Source organism: Sceloporus occidentalis, unplaced genomic scaffold (genome assembly GCF_023333645.1).
Source record: "Sceloporus occidentalis isolate IW3139 unplaced genomic scaffold, rSceOcc1.0.p SCAF_5, whole genome shotgun sequence".
Classification (NCBI taxonomy): domain Eukaryota; kingdom Metazoa; phylum Chordata; class Lepidosauria; order Squamata; family Phrynosomatidae; genus Sceloporus; species Sceloporus occidentalis.
The window spans coordinates 65,462,338-65,482,980 of NW_028316985.1; the positions used below are offsets into that span (position 1 = coordinate 65,462,338).

At 39.6% G+C, this 20,643-nt stretch overlaps 2 protein-coding genes across 5 annotated transcripts in view; one reads left to right on the forward strand and one right to left on the reverse strand.

Annotated features, from left to right (window-relative positions):
* The window catches only part of IMMP2L (inner mitochondrial membrane peptidase subunit 2), a 625,477-nt gene that overhangs the window by 301,285 nt on the left and 303,549 nt on the right, over nt 1–20,643 (reverse strand). The gene's annotated exons all lie outside the window — the stretch shown is intronic.
* The window catches only part of LRRN3 (leucine rich repeat neuronal 3), a 53,965-nt gene continuing 45,752 nt past the window's right edge, over nt 12,431–20,643 (forward strand). For both annotated transcript variants that reach the window (XM_089524299.1, XM_089524298.1), the window contains exon 1: nt 12,431–12,983. The gene's annotated coding sequence lies outside the window, so the exon portion shown is untranslated. The remainder of the gene's footprint in view (nt 12,984–20,643) is intronic.

A 20,643-nucleotide genomic window follows, 5' to 3' on the forward strand; every position in this document is an offset into this window, starting at 1 on the left:
TGCCAACTGGCCACCGGACACTCTTTTCAGGCTCTTGGCTTCCTCCTTTTCCCTTCTTTGGGCAGATATCCAGTTGCTAAAATACTCTGGGCTGCACCCAGAGTATTCAGCCCCCAAATTCCCCTCTTGCCCGCTGTCTTTAGCTAGGGGTTTTCACAACAAATGACAGGCAACTGCTTTTCTTAGTGGCCCCTGTCACTTGCTTGGTGGTGCTGCTGAGGTCAGAATGAGGTGCCCAGCCACACTATTGATGCTGAGTACCTCCTTCTGACCTCAGAGTGATTTGCACTTCCAGCAGCAGCAGCACTGGACAGTTCACAGGAACCATGAGTGAAAAGGCAGCTGTTGTTGCTGCAAAGAAGGCCAAAACCCCACAGCAAAAACTGAGTTATTTAAATGCAGGTTAAGGAAAGGAAGCTCCAAACTGGGTGCAGACATCGTGAAGATAGTCCAGACCCAATTTGGGGCTTTGTCCCTGTGCCGTGTAAACAGAACACAGTGAGCCTGGGGGGAACTCAGGGTAAATCAAACACGTAGACAAGCCCTAAAAGGTCACACCAAGCTCAGCAAGAGGCCTGGGCTGTGTTTGCTCCTTTCCATGCTTCCTCATCTCCCTCCTGTCATGAGCCAGAGGCAGAGCAGTCAGTGCTAGAGGAAGCAAGTGGGGTCTCCTCTTCTAGCAGCCACCTCATTCCTCTTTTGACTGAAGCACGAATAACAGACCCTTGGCTCCTACCAGATGTTTGAGGGACTTGGATGGAGGACTCAGTTGGGTTCCAAAAATAATTTAGGTGGAGCATCAAGACTGGGGAACTCGAAATGGAAATAATAGTGATCGGTTTAAAGAGAATCACAGCAAAACAAACTTTAAATATGGTAAATCTCATTCTACTTTTAAAATGACATATAGGTGTTATCTTCTAGAGAATCAGGGAAATTCTCCTTACTTTTATGTTTCCACTTACAACTAATATAAAGCATGTCAATAAGCAAAACCCAAGCACACAAAGTTTTATCCTTTATAATGATGTTTTCCTATATAGATCTCTTTACTGTGTTGTTGCTTCTGCTGTTGTTGTATGCCTTCAAGTCATTTCCGACTAACTGCAACCCTAAGGTGAACCTATCACAGGGTTTTCTGAGTTACTTGCCCTAGGTCATCCAGTGGATATCCATGGCTGAGCAAAGATTCGAACCCTGGTCTCCAGTCTAAGTCCAGTGCTCAAACCACTCACCACATTGGCAGATACTGTGTAACACACCACAAACCCAAACAGGCACCCACACACTGTACACAGCACAATTTAAACATTAAAATTTGTAAAGGTGGCAAAAATCAAAACACTAAAAGAAGTCAGGGTTTTTCTCTATCTCAAGGTGGACAATGGGAAGCAGGGCTCAGACAATCCCAAACCATACCATCAAAATTCAGTAGCAAATATGGAAACTCTTTTAAAACAAGTATTTCCTGCTTGTTTTTTCTTTGTTTTAAAGGACTTGTTTTGATAGTTAAAATTTAGCAGTGTGATTTGCAACAGAAATTCATCAATATGGTGGTAGGGGATATAATTGATGGGTTTCTGGGAAGAACGGAGAGTTGGCTTCTGGAACTGTGAAAGTTGCCCACTCCTTCCTTGTACATTGGCAATATGAAGCCAAGCTTGATAAGAGATCTTGCAAAATAAGAGATGTAAAATTAGAAAGCATTTTAAAAAGACACACATCTCCCGATACTACGAGGTGATGTTTATTATTTTAAAAAAGCCTGACACATTTCAGCCTGTTAATATTTTAAGACCCTTCTTCGGGGAGTTATAAAAATATAAAGCACCACAAAACTGCATTTTCTATAAAGTTAAAAAGGAAATAAATATAAATGGGAACATTTTTGGTAATATCTACTGCTATTTATGACTTGACCTTCCTCCTAAGAGCTTGGGTGACTCACTTTGTTGGAAATGTTGTCCAAAGTGAAACCATTTTGAAAAGAAGAACCCATTTTACAAATGCCTATATCTCTATTGGGTGAATATGGGCTGGACTGGTGAACTGGCAAAACCAGCAGTGGCTGGCTACAATGGAGATTATCACACAGAGACAGGATAGGGACAAGATTGCTCTCGCGTCCTTATCCCATCTGTGACAACAATCGTGCAAAAGGCTTTTAGATCATAGCACTGATCCTGTCATTATCCTGTCATTGAATCAGCATTGCATTAATGCGAACTCCCGTTAATGCAAAATGATGGGCAGTGCCACTTCAATGACGGAACAATGGTGGGATCTGTATGATGTCATCTGAAAGTCTTATGTGTGATCGCTGTCAATCACACTTTCCGGATGGGATAATGTCTGGATAAGCGCCATTTCATCTGAAAGTCCTTCCCACAATCGTGCAGGAAGGACGGGATAAGGACAAAACACTGATGTCCTGCCCCCCGTATGATAATCTCCAATGTTTATGATGCAACCAATGGAATTAGCTAGTTGGTTGGCTGCATATATTTATGACTGGTTGTCTTTCTGCATGTTAGTATACAGAAATGCAGATTATACATCATATAACTTAAAATGTTTAGACTAACTATAGTTCAACTTGCCTATTAGGCAAAGGTGTCCTGATCATGGACCTCATGCACACAGCAATGTGCACATGCAGTTTCTCCCTTCAAGTCTTTTTTACTATGTAGAAAACCACAAACATTTAGCAGAGACACCCACACATTTATTCATCACAAAAAATTACAGGACATCACCCCAAAAAGGGAATGAAAGAGACACATTTACATACAATTTGCATGTTTTAATTTATATACATAAGTGAACATTTAAAACAACTACTATTGCACACCATGGTGAAGACAACTGCAACTAGGTGACCTGTGTGCCTTGAAATTACTCATCAGCAGTTGGCTGAAACCATTTACTCATCTTGAGAAACATTTCAGCTTGTGCTTCCTAAACAAGAGGTCCTTAGATTACTTGGCAAACTTCTTTTTTAAAGTTGAGCAAGTTTCAAAAGTTATATAGAATACCAGAATGGAATTCTTCCACTCAAAACTGTGGTGGAGGGACGAATCATCTATGGATGACTAAATTGTGAGCAAGCACAAACAACAGTGAACAAGTTCACTGTTACCCAAGGTTCCAGGTAACTATGCAAAGTCCTAGAACATATCCCCCACAGATATGGGGGTCATACTGCAACATAAAATTGATATTAGTAATGGAAACAGAAACTTATGTGAAAAGGCTTTGATATGGAAGACAATATCTGGTACTGACATATATTTCAGTGGTCTATGTGTCTGTTTAAAAACAATGTGGTCATGATCCAGCAAGCTTTATGAGACGCACTCCCCTTTGAATCAATCCAAATGAGGGCTCAGATTTTATGATATGTGAAGCCCATGAAGACAAGATAAGTAAGTCGGTTAAGAGTAGAAGGGGTTACAAAATTGTTTTGCAGAAATGCCTAACCTACTGAGTCACAATTTTGCTCAGAAAACATGGCCTGGGTTGTAACTGAGTCACACCACACTGTGCCAAGATGAAAGCAGCAAACCTTTCTGCCGAGGTTTCATTCTGACACTATGAAGCAAACATTAAAATTGACTTTGCATAAACATGGCATGGAAGCTACTTAAAATGTCATGATGGCTGCTTCATGGGGGGAGCCTTCACAAGAAGAAACCTTTTGTGTACAGTAGCTTGCTGGCACAACCTAGATAAAAAGCTGGTGCCAGAAATGTCGTTTTTCTCCACACCTGTAGCTTTAACAACTAACAACAAAAACCTACAGCTACAAATGATACACTTATGAGCTGTTCCATAACCTTCCTACACAGGGTTCTCTCACAGGGGTGTTTTAAAATACGTTTCTAGTTTCTTCTCCTGGCAGGACTGTCACCTCACTTTATCTTGTTCTTTTAAAACTAGAAACAGTGTTAGGGAAGATAGAAGCTGGATAAATTTCTTTATGCTTTTGTGTTCATCAAGGTTTAGGAACAGCTGCTTAACAATACACTGAGAATCTTTGTTGTGACAAGCAACATGACAACAAACAATCCCCTTTAAAATTAGTTTCTTTAATGGACATTCTTCATTCATTTGGATCTATTTCCACTGCTATTATTCTCCACTGGTTCATATGTATACTGTACAGGCACACTTTCGTTAACAAAGCCTCTGACTATGCAGCTACTTTTTACAAGGGTTTTTTTCCCCACACCTGCCCAGCCTACACTTTTCCTCCTCAACCTCTGAAAAGATATTTTTAGCAGCATTGGCATTGAGAGGATGATGAAGGAGGCCTGGAGAAACACAGATTTGAAGCTTCAGGTTGCAGCAACACAACTGGAATAAACAATGTAATGAAGTCTGAGCTGGGAAAGAGCAGGATTTTACTCTAGCTTGGTACTACTCAAAAGTGGTGGTCCACTGGCTACTGCCAGTCTGTGAGGCATCAGTTGCCAGTTTATGGAGAAATTTCCAGGAAAGAAAGAAACAACTATAGCCAATGGACACACTTATGGTGCTAGTCCCTGGCACACTAGAAAACAAAAATTTCAGCTTCAACCTCAGATAGCCTGAGAAGCACTGTTTGACTTGATCCTACTGTAGTCATGTGTGCCTGCCTATAATAGGTATTTACCTCCAATATTCCTCATCAAACATATGTGAACAGCACAACAGAGAAAAGGGAATGTAGACAAGCCTTCCTCACCAGCTTTGCTAGCATGTTAAAAACCAAACAAAAAAATCATAAGTTTCCACTAAAATGGAAATCATAAGAAAAGTGAATGCTGGTGAAATGCATCCCTGGATGAATTTTGGAAGAAGCTTTCAAATGGTTTCTAGACAGTACAAAACATTATGCAAAGCTTACTTAACCTGGTTGTTTCATTTCCAATATACAGATTGTTAGTTTTGAATCAAATGTTTGCAGAAACATGTTGAGTGCTCTTTTTTTTTTTTTTTTTGTGATACAAAAACCTCTCTCTATTTCTTCCAAATTATTTCTGCCTCCTTTTAAAGTAATGGCCAGAAACACATCTACTTCAATAACTGATGTATACCTGCACTATGAATGATTCTGACCTAAGATGCTGGTCTTTCTGTGTATGCCAAAGGAAAGCATTGCATAATCCATACTGTCAAAAATGAGGGCCATAGTTGTTGGTCTACAAAAATAGGAAAATCCCTTTGGTCTACACAGTTTTATAGCTGACTTTCTTTTCCTCCCACCAGATCAGAGGTGGGATCTCCTCCTCCAGAGTTATTTCAAACAGAATAATACCAACTGATGTTCTGTAACCTCTCTGTGATGTAGGTATCGTGTAATAGATCAACTGTGCTCTAATAAGCTCAACAGCCAAATCATAATTCATCAGAGACACTCGTGTAATTTTACTGGTCAAATAAATCCCAGCCAGCTTAGATGCAATTAAGTGTTTAAGTCTAGGATCCCCTAGCTCATCTTCAAATTTGGACCTATACAGTTGGCCCTCCATATCCACCTTGTCTGCGTCCATGGATTCAACCAGCCATAGCTTGAAAATATTTTTTTTTAAATTCCAAAAAGGAAACCTTGATTTTGTCATTTTATATAAGGGATACCTTTTTACCACATCACTGTATATAAGCAGACATGAGCATCCATGGCTTTTGCTATTCACAGGTGGTCCTGGAACCAAACATCAGTGGATACCAAGAGTCCACTGTACTTGTTTACTCCATATTTACCCTTTGCATCAGTAGCATCCTGCTGAAATAGTTCACTTGGAAAGTGCCTTCTTTCTCAAGCCTTTAATCTAGTTGTAATGATTTATTTCACTAGTATTCCATCTGACTTGTTTTTGTCTCTCTCTTTTAAAAAACAACTCATTGTATTGCTAGAAAGGCAGATCATGCATTTAGAAACTAAACAAGTAAATAAACCTTGGACGGATGGACACATATTCACAATTAAATCATTTAAAAAATTTAAATGGAAGGGGAAACCATTAAGAAAGTTATATTTTTGCCAAAGATTGTCTCTCCCACACTTTTTAAAAACGTAATTCGATTTACTATACATAATATCTGTTTATTCATTCAAATATGCATATATTTAAGCAAGTAAACACATCCAGGAAACAGAATTGGAGTTTGGCTCCCAAGATGCTTTTAAAAGATGCCTTCATTTGTAGCTACAAGTGCTGACATGTCAGCCTTTGCTTATTCCTTCCATCTACCCCCACTGAAAATGGTCTTTATTTGTTTACAACACTTCTTTGCCTTTTGATATAATAAAATCTCAAAGAGGTTAACAAACCATGAAATGTAAAATTATCATAAGATACAAGTGTAATGCAATATAAACATTATAACTGACATCAAAACAATAAATCAAAGTCAGAGTCATTATGAGAGGGAAAGACTGTGTAAATAAATAGTTCATAGCAGTTGTTTGAAAATTGTCACAGTCTCCATCTCTTGTATTTTTGATGGGAGTGTGTCACTACTGAGGTGCCACTACTGAGAAGGCCCTGGTTTCAAAAATAAGACTGTCATATCCTATTGGAACAAGAACTCCAGGGCAGGAGCTTCTCTCTTTCTCTTATTCTTTACTCTAAGCGTGGCATATATTTATGCTTCCCTATCTGTGTCACTATCAGTAATAGCTACATCAATAATAATGAATGAATTGCCAATCCTGTACCCAAGGGTTTGGGGCTGCCCAGTGGGAATTTCCTATGGGTTCCTTGGAGGATAAACAGCATGCAAAGTGAATAATTACAATTATCTTGTTACCAAGAATGACAGGGGTCAGTGTAAAAATTTCTCTGTGTATATTTCCTGTCAATAGCTTTATCTCAAAGAGATCATCCATGGATGTTCTGAGGCAAACATAATCCAGTTTATTTAAATTTCTAACCCCATCCAGTTAGGAAAGCAGTGTACATATCAGATTTCAAAACAACTAGGGGATCAGACAAACCAGGCTGAGACAAGTTGGGGGGAGTATCACTTGGCTAGGTGTTGTCTGTCTGACCCCCTATTTGTTTTGACCTTTGCCGCAATAACTGTTGCCATTTAAAATGCCGCCTTGCGTCCCTCCAGGGAGAAAGGCAGCATATAAATGAAATAAATAAAACAGTGTCACTAATTTAGCCTGTTGTCCAACTCCCCTGCATTTGACGGAGAAGAGAGAGAGTCTGATACCCTCCAAAGAATTTACTCAGCAGATCAACTAGAAGAAATCTACAGGCCCTTTCATACTACATAGGCACAGCATAATGTTTCCACTTTATCTGCCATACAACATCCTATGGAATCATGGGATTTGTAGTTTTGAGACTTTTAGAATTCCCAGCCAAAGAGCTCTATTGCCTCACTAAACTACAAACTCCAAGGTGGCACAGATTACAGCCATGACAGTTAAAGTGGAATCATAGAGCTGTAACTGTGTAGTGTGAAAAGGCCCTATGTAAAAAAAAGTTCAAATCTACAAATTTATACAGAAAACCTAGTTTAATAGAATATTGTAATATTTTAATGCTACAAATCATCATGGCAAAATCAGCAGGAAAAAAGAATCTTTAATGAACCTTAATCATCATAATTGTCCCAGTTATAAAGATGATTTGCTTTGCAAGCATTTTGAAACATCTTTAAAACATCCTTGAAAATATTCCTAATGAAAATTAAAATATTTATCTGCTATGAATAAAGGATACTATTTAAATTCCTCTCAAACAGTGTTGCTGCTTGTATCTGCAACTCTCACGAAGCTTTAAAATATAACCACTGAGGTCTAATGCCTGATTCCCCTTATAGATTTAAATTGGTTCAGTTATTTACCTCTATAATTATACAATCTGGGACAATCAACCAAAACAAAACACTTATGTAGTTTTTTAATAACAGTACTGTATAGAGATTTACCTTGTTTTGAGACACTTCAGTTTAGAGAATCTTGCTAATATTAAACAGTTTAGCACCATTTTGTTACGCTTACTCAGTCCATTTACAGCATTTGAGCACTTCAGGTCTCGCTGTCATATTGTGGAATTGTTTTAATTAGTATTTTTACTTTTGCATTTTGTTAAACTCTGGTTCTACTGAACATTTAAATGGTGATATTTTAATTTTTTTATATGTAATGGAAAGTGAAAAAAGGCTGTGGTTCACTTTAAGGTGACATTCACTTTATGGCAGTGGTCTGGAACCTAACCTACTACATTAGTGAGGTATGCCTATAACCCGAATTTCATATATCAAATTACTTTGCAAGATTCCCCCTTCCCCATGGATTTCACACAGTTAATTTCACTTCGGAGACCAATACACACAGATGTAAAGTTAGTATGATATAGAAAATATTGCCTGCGCATAACTGAGATGTTCTGAGGCAGAGCCCATGATACAATGTACACATGAAGCGTTCCTGCCTCTACAGTTCCCACTCACTTCAAATAACAATCTCTCTTGAGCATGCAAAGCTATAATCTTTATTCAAATGCATCAGGACCATGTTCTGAGCTGGCTGCAATTCCAATTTCAGTTCCAATTCCATTCCAATTGCCCTAATACTTCATTTGGTACTGAAAATGGACACACATCACTGATATAAGATAAGCTTAGTTGGCCGTAAATCAGTGCAGCAGATGGTCTACACCAGAGACAGCATTATAGTCCTTTAGTTGGTGGCTTCCAGCACCCTTAGCTGTAAGTGGCAGAAATGGGCCCATAAGCTAGGAATTCTGCTCATAGAGCTTTATCACACTAGCGAGATTCCACCGGAAAATGGGAGTTAAACACAATTTAAAGTACATTTGAATTTAAACAAAACTTGCAAATTCAGGGAGTTTGTCACACTAGAGACTGCTCAAGTAAAATAACGCGAAGTTAATCCGAATGCAAAGCAGAGGAAAATGGCAGCTTTTTTATTTTGAGATTGTTCCACAAGTAAAAAGCTGCTGGTTTTCTCTGCTTTGCATTCAGATTAACTTCACGTTATTTCACGTTAATTGCGATGTTGCGTGATAAACTTTGGGCATTTCCGGGTTTCCTCTGCTTTAGATCTCATTTAACTCCTGTTTTTCCATGGAATCTTGCTAGTGTGATAAACTCCATACTGTCCCTGGGCTGGGGAACAGCCCCACTCTCCCTCAGGCAAGACAAGTGGAAGATGGAACTTCAGGGCAAAACCAAACAAAGGAGATTGAACTATGCAGATGCTTCCCATTTCATATTGTAAAAGATAGAAGAACCTCACAAGCAAATTAGTGAAGTAGTTTACTCCTCAAGTCTATTCCCAGACTCCTCTATATCCCTGAACTGCCAAACTAAAGTGATACTGTCAAGCAGGGACTACTTAACACATTGGAATAGATGCTTTAAATTTGGACTAAAACTCAAGAGTTGATTCGTGAGTGACCCTAGAGCCACTAGCTGCCATCATACACTCCTAATTTTAAATGAGTTCTGGAGAGAAATCATTATGTAGGCTGGGTTCTGTTCCACTAGTGGACACAAAATGACTTCAAAAGTGCTGGAGTCCCCACCTCCACATCAACCCACAGAAAACCTCATGGGTATATTATTATTATTATTATTATTATTATTAACCTTTATTTATGAAGCGCTGTAAATTTACACAGCGCTGTACATACAATATTTTTAGTTAAACGGTTCTCTGACCTCAGGCTTGCAATCTAAAAAGACATGACAGAGAAGGAGAAGGGAGTGGTGGAGGGAAAGGGTAAGAGGTCCAGCAGTTCCTCTCTACCTCCAAGGCCTGGACCAAGGCAGATGGACTGGAAGGAGGGCTTGGCTTCATAATGGATGGTTAATCTTCTTCCAGGGAAAATACATACTCTCAAGTAGGATAATGCATATACAGTACATAGCAATGCAGAAAATGGTTTGATAAACAGGCACCAAAAGAACATCAAATAGTAATCAGGGGATCAGATGAGACAGTTTGAAAGGCTTGGTGGGGTGGCTAAGGATTCACTGTATCTCAAGCCTCCTTCTCTTTCCTGAAAGAGAAGGAAAAACTATCCACCATCCACACTGGCCACAATGAGCCTGTTAAATGTTGCAGTTCTATACAGTGGGTCCTTGCTATCCGCTGAGGTTTGGTTCCAGGACCCCCTTTAGATAACAAAATCCATGGGTTATCAAGTCTCCAATATAAAATGGAAAATCAAGGTTTGCTCTTTGGAATTTATACTTTTTTTAGTATTTTCAGGCCGTTGTTGCTTGAATCCATGGATAAGAAGGGCCAATTGTACTGCCACTGACCACTGTGGGGCTTACTTCCAAGTAAACATGTTTAGCACTGTTCTGCTGCAATCCTAAGAGTGACAGAATTAAAAAAAAATCAAGATGTGCGGTTGTATATTTAATATTATTGAGACAGAACTAAAGATTAAGACACTTCTTTACATGAAACAAAATGTAATGTCTTAATTAATTAGGGGCATGGTGGCTCAGCAGTTAAGATGTTAACTCTGACAACTGCAAGGTCAGCAGATTGGCAGTTCAAGACCCAAGCGCCATGTGATGAAGTGAGCTCCCATCATTAGTCCCAGCTTCTGCCAATCTAGCAGTTCGAAAGCATATAAAAGTGTAAGTAGATAAATAGGTAACAGCATTTTTGTGCAGTCATGCTGGCCACATGACCCACAGAATCATCTTTGACAATGCCGGATCCTTCGGCTTAGTAACACAGTTGGACATGACAACATAATCTTGTCAAAGGAGAAACCTTTACCTTTACTTTTTTTTTTTAATGTCTTAATTTAGCATCTCTCAAATTAACAATTTTAGTAAGTAAACTACAGCCCTGTCTGGATGGGCCAAATAAAATTTCCTTCCCTCTGTCCTCTCAGCCAGAAGACCAGATTATGCATGGCCCAAACTCCTGTTCTGGAGTGCAGATTGGACAACGTCTAGTATTCAGCACCAGAACTAGGGTATATCCCTCTTAAAACACATTTTATTACTAGTTCCTCTGGATAGTCCCAGAAAATCCAGACCCTGTTGTTCCAACACCGGATGACTGTTTGAAACAAGTCCCACTGAACCACCCAGTGCATCCACCATTGCCACCAGTCACTCACTCTGATATCAGAATGAGGCTTCCAGTCATGTGATCATCCCTGGGTGCTTCGTTCTGATCTAAGAACGAAGCAACTGGTGGCAGTTGTGCCAAGTGGCTCAGCAGGACACACATGCTATCAGCCCCTCAGCATCAGAATGGAAGGCATTTACAAGGGGGGGGGGCTAGGGGCATCTCCAAGGCTAGGATATTCTGGGCTGCCCCTGACCAGTGCAAACAAGACCTACAACTGGAATCCTATTAGTTAAACCCAACAAGTCTAGACCTACTGCATTACTGACTGATGAGTGAACACAAAGGTTCACTGGTTCTGTGGGGAATAGAATTCAAGCCTAGATGTTGGCACCATTATCTTAAATATTCTCAGTAAAGCATGCAATAAACAAACATGCAGCAAAACAGTATAGTGATGCAGCTGTTGGCACCTGACTGCCATTTTAGTATTTTTGAATCGTTCTTTTTAAGAACAGGTATATGCCTCCTCAATATATATGGTACTCATTTCACAAAGAAACAAGGAACTTCTTGCAGCACTGTAATATTAATCATTTGTAGAAGTTATTGTTTCTGCTGTTGTTATTGCATATGATGCTCAAAGATATGCTGAAGAAAATAAATGACAATTAAGTTTTATTTTATTCCACTAGAGGGTAGCGTCCTGAAAGCAGCTTTATGGTAAATGTGTACAGTAAATCCAATCATTTGTTCACAGTTTGACCAGTTGATCACAAATAGGCTTGTATTCTCTGTAAATGGCATCAACATTTTTAATGAATGTATAAATATATTTTTTATATTTAAAACAATGCATAGTGTGTGTTTTATACTTTGTGCTAAGAAGGCTTTTTCGAACACGCCCATAATTGTATTTATTTCAAACTATCCTTGTTTCTCTAGAAATCAAGAAAAGTATGAAAGAAAACCGACCTTCCTCCTCAAATAGAGGCATACAAATATACTAATCCAAGGAGCAGGGAGGAGGCTTTCCTTTCCCCTGTATGTTTGTTTACTGATGTTTTGTTTAATGACTTCATCTTTTATATTCAGAAATAAGTGGATTTGTCTGTCCATCAACTCATTCACTGTGATGCAAAACATATTTATGAAAAGGGAAAGCACACAGCAAAATACCAATAGAATGGTATTTAGCACAAAGCTGTAAAAAAAGAGAGATCTTTTTTTTTTTTTTGTTAGTGAGCACTTGTTTCAAATACACCCTACACATTAAACATACTTCAGTGCTTTGCAAGGTAGGCAAATCATGCCCCTTCCCTTCCACAGATTTGGAAGGAATGCCAAGAAGCACAGAAAGGGTCACCCCGTTTATTTGCACCCTAAGCAGCAATGTCATCTAACAGACAGGTTGTCTCAACCAACCAGACTGGAGCAGCTGCGAGTGCTACATCTTGGCACTCCAAAGCGATTGGCTCCTCTCTGGGGAGTGGAGGGTGTTCAGTTATTAATGACCGCTGAACAGGCAGCACCATGTCAATGTGACAACTGATCGGGTGAAGGATGCACCACTAACCACCATGGAAACAAGGAGAAAGAAGAAGAAAAGCTAGCAGGCATCCCTCTTGCTCTTTCACTCGCTCTCCCTCTCCCTCCTCTCTTTCTCTGCCCTCCTCCATTGGATTGTGAGCTTCTGACAGCCTCAGACAAGAGCTCTGGAAGAAAAAAAAGTAAAGGATCTCAGCTTGCTGCTGCTCAGAGATTCCCTCCTATTTCAGGATCTATAGAGACAACCATAACGTACACTATCAGTGCATGCATCAAGTCGGATCACTAGCATTGGCATCACGATGCAGCTACCTGAACTAAGGGATCCCAATATGCTAGAGCCTTCCAGGATGAAAACTACTCTTGTAGGGTAAGTGTCTCGATTATTCCAAGTTGTGCTTTTGTGTTGTTGATGATCTTGTGCTTTCTTTTGCTTTTTTTTTTTTTTTTTTTTTTTTTTGAGGTTAAAAATGAATTCTGACTGAGTCCTATCCCTCCACCTTCTCCATATTATACTCATTCAGAGAGAATTACAAAGAGAGCCCTGTGTGCTCTAAGCCACCAACCACCTCCACTGAATCCTCATTAATCTAATGCCCCCCCCCCCCCGGACTCTCACATGGGTGCTTCACTAAGCCAAAGGTCTGAATAATCTGATGCTCAGTGTCTTCAGTGCAAAAGGGAACAGTGCACTTTCTCTGTCTTTGGAAACCAATTACATGCGATACTGGACAGCCTTTTTAACCCCCTTCCAATAGCTGGATTACAGCAAATGCCACTGTATGTCACTCTGGGACCCAAAAGCCACTGAGCACGAAAGCTGAATGAGAATATCACAAACAGTTATTGAATTTCTGCCAGACTACATTTTAAGGATTGTAGCAAATGACTCCCGCCCTCCCTTTCCCCCCTCTGATGCTCAGTCTCTCCTTCACATACAGGGAGAGAGCAAGAGCGCTCTGACACTCAGAAAGGCCAGGATGAATGTCTGATTACTAATGCAACTGGAACTGAGACATGCAAGGTAGAAAGGACAGCATTAAGCAAAAGACTTTTAATCTTCTATGGTAATTAAAGCAATCACAACATGACGCCTCTAAGTGCATTTTCCAGCCGAGAAAGCTGTGGGCTTATTGCTGTCAAACCCCTTCCCATAGAAAACCTCTGAAGTATTTGCTTGGAGCAGGGAGGGGCAATTGGTTTTCACTAGTTGTGTCCAGCTTTGACCACGGCTTTGATTTGGAATTGTCAAAACAGCAGGCTCAGAAAATAAAGTACGAAGTAGAGGCTTCTCGGGAATGCTTATGTGTGTCTGGGTGCATGAGTGTGTATGTGGGAGCAGGAACAAGGAGGGTAGAATACATCCAATCTAAGCCAAACCTTGTTCTACCCTTTAACATTAAAATGTTATCCTCTAAGTACAAAAGAAGAGACGTCCTTCTACCATTAATGTCAGCTAGATTAAGAGGTTATCAGTTCAGAAATATGGAAAGGGAGAATAAACTACAGCAGCTGAATGCTATAAAAAACTGTTTTGTTTTGTTTTTTTAATTTGAAAAAGGGGAAGAAAATAATGTTTCTTTAGAGGTGGTAGTGGTCAGTTTGTGGGAAAGCAACCAACCCACCTCCACAAATGGATCTTTCCTCTCTTTCCCTCTCCACATGAAACACTGGAGGAGACCGTCCCTCCCTCCCCACTCCCAGTTTTCAAAGCAGTTATTTTCCTGGACAACTCTAACCTGAAAGTTAATCTGGTTCTGCAGTGCACAGTGCAAGAAAAATAAAATACACATACACACGCACACAAAGATGGAGAGGGAGGGAAGGCAAGTCATCTTCCTCATACCTGCCACTTTCTCCAAAATATGTCAGGAAGTGGGGGAGCTTAGCAATATATGCTTGGCAAAAAGTCAATTAAAATTCTGTTGACCTTTGTAAATGATACCAATAAAGCAGCTCCCGTAATATGCTGCTACATTTAATTTTCCCTTAGATAATGAAGGAGTTTAAGGCAACCTTTCCTCTTCAGATGCCATGAGGAAAGCCAGTGAAGCTCAAGCTACTCTTATTAGCAGGCTTGCTTGTCATTCTTCAGAAAAGGCAAAAAAATCCTTTTCCTTGTGTGTTGTTTTTGTTTTACAGAAAGCCCAGGACTTATTTATCATATGGTTTTAAATAACCATTGCACTAAATCTATCTTCTATGACACATTTTAGCTCTTTCAAGGAGCACTGCATCCTTCTGCTTTCAGCTCATGCAAATATCTTACACCGCAGTAATGAAATAAATCATACTGCATTTTTGGTGATGTATTTAGTGCACTGCTTACATGAAGACAGGATCAAGTGGGTGGGGGTGGGGGGTTCATTCACATATCAATGCATATTAAGGATTTCTGTGACTTATTTTTGCATGATCAATAACATTTCAAGCTATCTTTGGTAACTTTCAGTCCCCTGTTACATTATGGTACATTTTTACTTCATGTATAATGAACAAATGCTGTGAAGGCATGCCACAGAGCTTTTCAAAATGCAGCTTTTGCACATATCAACCCTTTAGAAAGAGCAAGCAGTCACACCTATGCATGTCTAAAGAACAAGCAAGCTAGTTGCAAGCCATGGGCATAACCAAATGTTACAGGTGCTCATGTCTTTTGAAGAACACACTGTAAAATCTGCCGTGATAATGTGATGAAATATTCTTAAAAGGATGATGATTTGTCTTCAAGCCTGTTTTCCAGGGGCATTACATGTATACCACTACCACCTCTAAAGAAACATTATAAGGGCATATGGAATAAGCAGGAACATGTGCTTATATTTAACAGAGCCTCCAGTTTGCCTGCAATTTCTTTGGCTTTAAATGCAGCTTGTACAAACACACTCATTATTCATTACTCATTAATTCCATCTTATGAGAAACTAATGCAACATTAGTTGCGTGACAACCATGCCAAAAAACTGACTTGAAAGAGTAACCAAAAAAAAAAAAAGATGTTGGAGCTTGTTTTGGGGGAGAGCAGAGGTATTTTTATTAGAACTAATAACTGAAGCAAGAGAAATCATTGAGTATCATTGCAAAACCATGCTGGGAGGGGGAGACAAAGGGATAAAACAGAACATTACTTCCAACCCAACAAACCATGCATTTTTCAGAATCTAAATGGAACTCAGTCACCGAACCTGAATAACTGGTGTCCATTACTGTTCTACATCCTTTCCCCAAAGCAGTTACTCACTAGTATGTAATGTTAAACATCTGCAGTCACTTCTAAAAAGGATGCTGCAACTTTTTGACATAGTGTGCTCATACTGATTCAATGAAATAGCTAGCTTTGGGGGCTAACTGATGTAAGAAAATAAGATGAGGCAGGTGAATAGTAAAGAATAAAATTATATTCCCTAGTACTTGAAGAAAATATGATTTCTGGCATGATATGAACTAATTTTAGGTAATTGTAATTTAAGTGTTGGCCAACAATTTTGTGGGTCCTTTGTTTAATGACACATTCTGGACATGCAAAACAAACACAAAGGGATCTAAGAGTGACAACCTGTCTTAGCTTTGAGTCCACAGTGTAAATTTCTCACATGTGACAATAACGTTGTTACAACCTAAACCAGTCTCGCATGGTTTGATGCACATATGGGTGCATGGATTGGAAGGGAGAATAGAGGAGAGAGAGAGAGAGATGATGGAGAGATTTAAATGGGTTGGGGAGGGAAAGTTGGTAATAGTAATTGTGCTGTTGTTGTTGTGTGCCTTCAAGTGGTTTCCAACTTATGGTGATCCTAAGATGAACCTTTCATGGGGCTGTCTTGCCAAGATTTGTTCAAAGAGGCTTTGCCTACACTTTTGCCTTCCTTTGAGGCTGAGAGAGTGTGACTTGACCAAGGTCATACAATGGGTTTCCACGGCTGAGTGGTGATTAACCCTGGAGTCATAGTCTAACACTCAAATCACTACACCATGCTGGCTCTCAGTAATAATAGTACTACTACTTGGATTAGCAATGGAGATGGCAACTTCTTTTATTCTACAGCTAATGCAGAAACATATCACCATACATGAGAGGAAATTACAGTAAACCATTGAAAGTGTTACTATACAAGGGAAGGGTATTCATTTGTAATATGAGAAGAGACAGTGTTGGCTCACATCAGTTAAAATGTCATTAAGCATCTTTAAATTTAAAGATTAGTTCTGCTTTTTGTAATCTTGATAAACGAGAAAACCAAATCTAAATTGTTGTTTGTAGCTTACACATTTCTAAACAGAAAAGTGGCCATTTTTCTTTGGTTACACAGGGTATTCCTCTAATCTTCTAAAGCAAAGAAACAATCCTAATATAGCCAATGTGTTCCTGTGTAGTCTCCAGAATTACTTACATTGCCTCCTCAAAATTTACCAGTCCTATATTAGAAACATTTAGGTTAGTTCCTTTTTCCTTTGAGGAAAGTTCCTAGCCACATGCTCACTAACATGTCTTCCAACTTCAAAATAAGGTAAGTAATGGTTTTATGCTCCACCTACTTGAAGCTTCAGCTATTCATGACCTGGATAGTCTGGTGTTTATTGACTTACAACTTTGGCTCAGTAATTCCCCTATTCTCTTGGGCAACTTGTAAAATTTTAATCAAGAAAAATTAAACATAACTCAAATAGTACAATAAAATAACAAATTAAACAAAAAAAACACAAGCCGGAAAAATCATGATTGTGTAAAAGGATGCTAAAATGATAGTAATCAGGGTTTAAAAAAGCAATTAAATGTAATTACAACTAAAGTAATATTCAATATCAGCCTTAAAATAAATTTACATAGTTAAAAAGGGCAAAAGGATGAGTGAAGAGAAAGATCTTTGCTTGGTGTCAAAACAATGGGCCAAAACACACTACAGAAATAATCCATTTTGAGACCTCTTTAATGTCCCTGGCTTGGTGCTAGCAAACTCTGGGAATTGCAGTTTATTGTGGGACCACAGCTCTCTCATGTAGAAGGCTAAATATCTCACAAAAAGTTCCCAGAATTCCCTAGCATTGAGCCAGGGCAGTTAAAGCTGTCTCAAACTGGATTATTTCTGCAGTGTGTTTTGGACCAGTGTTACTGCTGGCTTCAAATAGACTTTTGGGGAATGATCCACAGGTGGGGGCCACCAATAACAAGGCTCACTTTCTTATTGCCACCTCATATTTCATATGGTAGTGTTTCACTACCAGCATAGAAACTACAGTCTTGCTTGAAGGCAATAAATCTAAGTCTGGGCTATATCACATCAGTTGGGAAGCTCACTGGATTCAACAATCACCCTTTAAAAGACAACACCTCCTCACCAAAAAGCAGATGTCAGAAAGGTTCAAATATAGCCACATTCCTGTGTGATCCTAAGATTTATCTACATGGTCACCTCAGATGTTATCATTTGTGGAGTCGAAGACTTTCACAGCCAGCGTCCATTTTTTTTTTTTTTGGGTGGGATTTCCAGGCTATGTGGCCGCGTTCTGGAAGAATTTATTCTTGATGTTTCACCTGCATCTTGGCTGGCATCTTCAGAGAGTGGTGGCATGGAAGTGTGTGGGGTATACCAAGGGTTACACAAGTATATATACTCCACAGACTCCCATGCCACTACTCTCTGAAGATGCCAGCCATAGATGAAGGTGAAACATCACATAGAACACGGCCACATAGTCCAGAAAAACCCACAACAAACTATGTTGTTGTTGCTGCTGCTGCTGCTGCTGTTGTTGTTGTTGTTGTTGTTGTTGTGTGCCTTCAAGTCATATCTGGCTTATGTCATGGGTTTTTCTGGGGATAAGTGTAAGACTCGCCCAAGGTCACCCAGTGGGTTTCCAAGGCTAAATGGAAAATCTCCAGAGTCATAGTCCAACACTCAAATCACTACACCAAGCTTGCTCTCTCAGAACGTTACAGCTCGCTGGGAACACATCAGACCCGTCCCCTCCTGGAACACATGTGGAACACATTTGGAACGTTCTGGGAACCCGATGGGAACACATACGTGCGGTATACTCAAATGTGTTCCGTTCCCATCGGGTTCTCAGAACGTTCTGAGAACGCAGTGCGGTATTTTTCTCAGACTCCCAATTCTGTTTTTTTTTTTAACCTTTGAATCAAGGCCCTTAATGTTACAAAAGAGCACTAATGGCAAATACATACCTAGCATAAGGCATAAGCTACCATAACTACTTCCAAAATGACAACAATTGTGGGTATAAGTCATATCATTCCAACAGCAGCATGCTATCTCACATTATATTTGGATAGCCTGAACTTAGTCTGATCATTAAAAGATAAAATGCATGACTGATTGCACTGAAGTATACACCTTTTGGGATGAGCTGTGAAATGAAGAAGCAACCATGAGCTACTAAGTTTAAAATGTCATTTTGAACAAGGTGTAAGACTCAGTTTAGATGGTCAGTGGCTTCTGTGCAGTGATGTCACCAACAGGCTTGCAACCTGGCAGGAATAGGTTGGAGAAGTTAAGATCCTAAATCCAACTTTAGCCTTCTCTTTTGATCACTGTGGAGGTAAGAATTCTCTATCACCCCCCGCAGTGACCAAAGCCCCATGCAAGATTCACCATGTAGCTGCTACTCTTACCCACCTCAATCCTCAAAAGGGAGAGGCAGGAAACAAATAAATATTTTATTATTTATTATTGCACCCAATCCACAATCATGCAGTGGCTGGTGGGATGTGTGGTGGGGTGTGGGGTAGAGAAGCACCTGGCTATGTCCTCATAATCAGATGCAGAACAATGACATCATCTGCTAAGACCTTTAGAGGACTCCAGTAGATCTTGGAAGATGATTTCATCTTTCTGTATCTAGAGTCATAGCCAGACGTTTCTCTGCCCTACCCCTTAACTCACTAAATAGGTATGAACTGGGGGTTATAGCAGCTATACTCTACATGGCTTAGTGTTTAAGACACTGATTGTGATGATCTCAAGGTCGGCAGTTCAAGACCCAGGTGTCACATGACAGAGTGAGCTCCCATCACTAGTCCCAGCTTCTGCCAACCTAGCAGTTTAAAAGCATGCAAAAATTCAAGTAGATAAATAGGTACCATTGGTGGGAAGGTAACAGCATTCCATGCAGTTATGCTGGCCACATGATCACAGAGTCATCTTTGACAATGTTGGCCCCTTCAGCTTAGTAATGGAGATGATCACCACCCCATACAGTCAAACACAACTTGACAATCATGTCAAAGGGGAAACCTTTACCTTTAGCAGCTAAATGTTGAGTCCTGAAGGGAGATGAGAAGGAAGTTCCATCTGAGAAACTTTTATACTACACTTCCTGATGCAACAGTACATCAGCTTGTATTCTTTATAAGTATTCGCAATGTTTGAAAGAAAGATAAAAGGCTAGTATAACAGTGCAAATCATGGAAATGAGAGTACATGCCTCCAAGGGAAGTACCCATTTACACAATCAATGCCTCCCATATGGGGCTCACCATGCTGCAAATTCACAAGAGATCCCACATGTTCACACATTTGTAGAGTACAGGACCACTGAGCATCTGAAGTGGTCCAAAGACTTCCTGACCTGGATGTTGCTTATCAAATACTATAACTGTGGTAGTGTTTGTGAGAAGAAAAACTGAATTCCAAAAATATAGTGAGTCCACATTCTGGGTATCCTATGTTATCAGCAACAATTGTTATCCACAGAAAAGTTATCAGCTAAATTCTTTTTTGGCAAAGGTTGACTGACTTTTACAAATTTGCCTCTGGAGAAAAAAAAAATCCTCCCCAGTATTTAGATCAAGCTGAGTAACAGCTCTGAATAACATATCTGTGGATGTTACAATCATGTTAAGCTAAAAAAGGAACCACTTACCAGTATTCCTTGCTGGTTAAAAATCTCTATTTAAACACTGAAATGGTTGGAAAAAATGCTATGGGGGAGAAAACCTTTCAAAATGCCTACTATTTACTTGCATTATCCCAGGAGTCTTTTCCAGAAGGGTTCTTGTTGTGTGAATAACT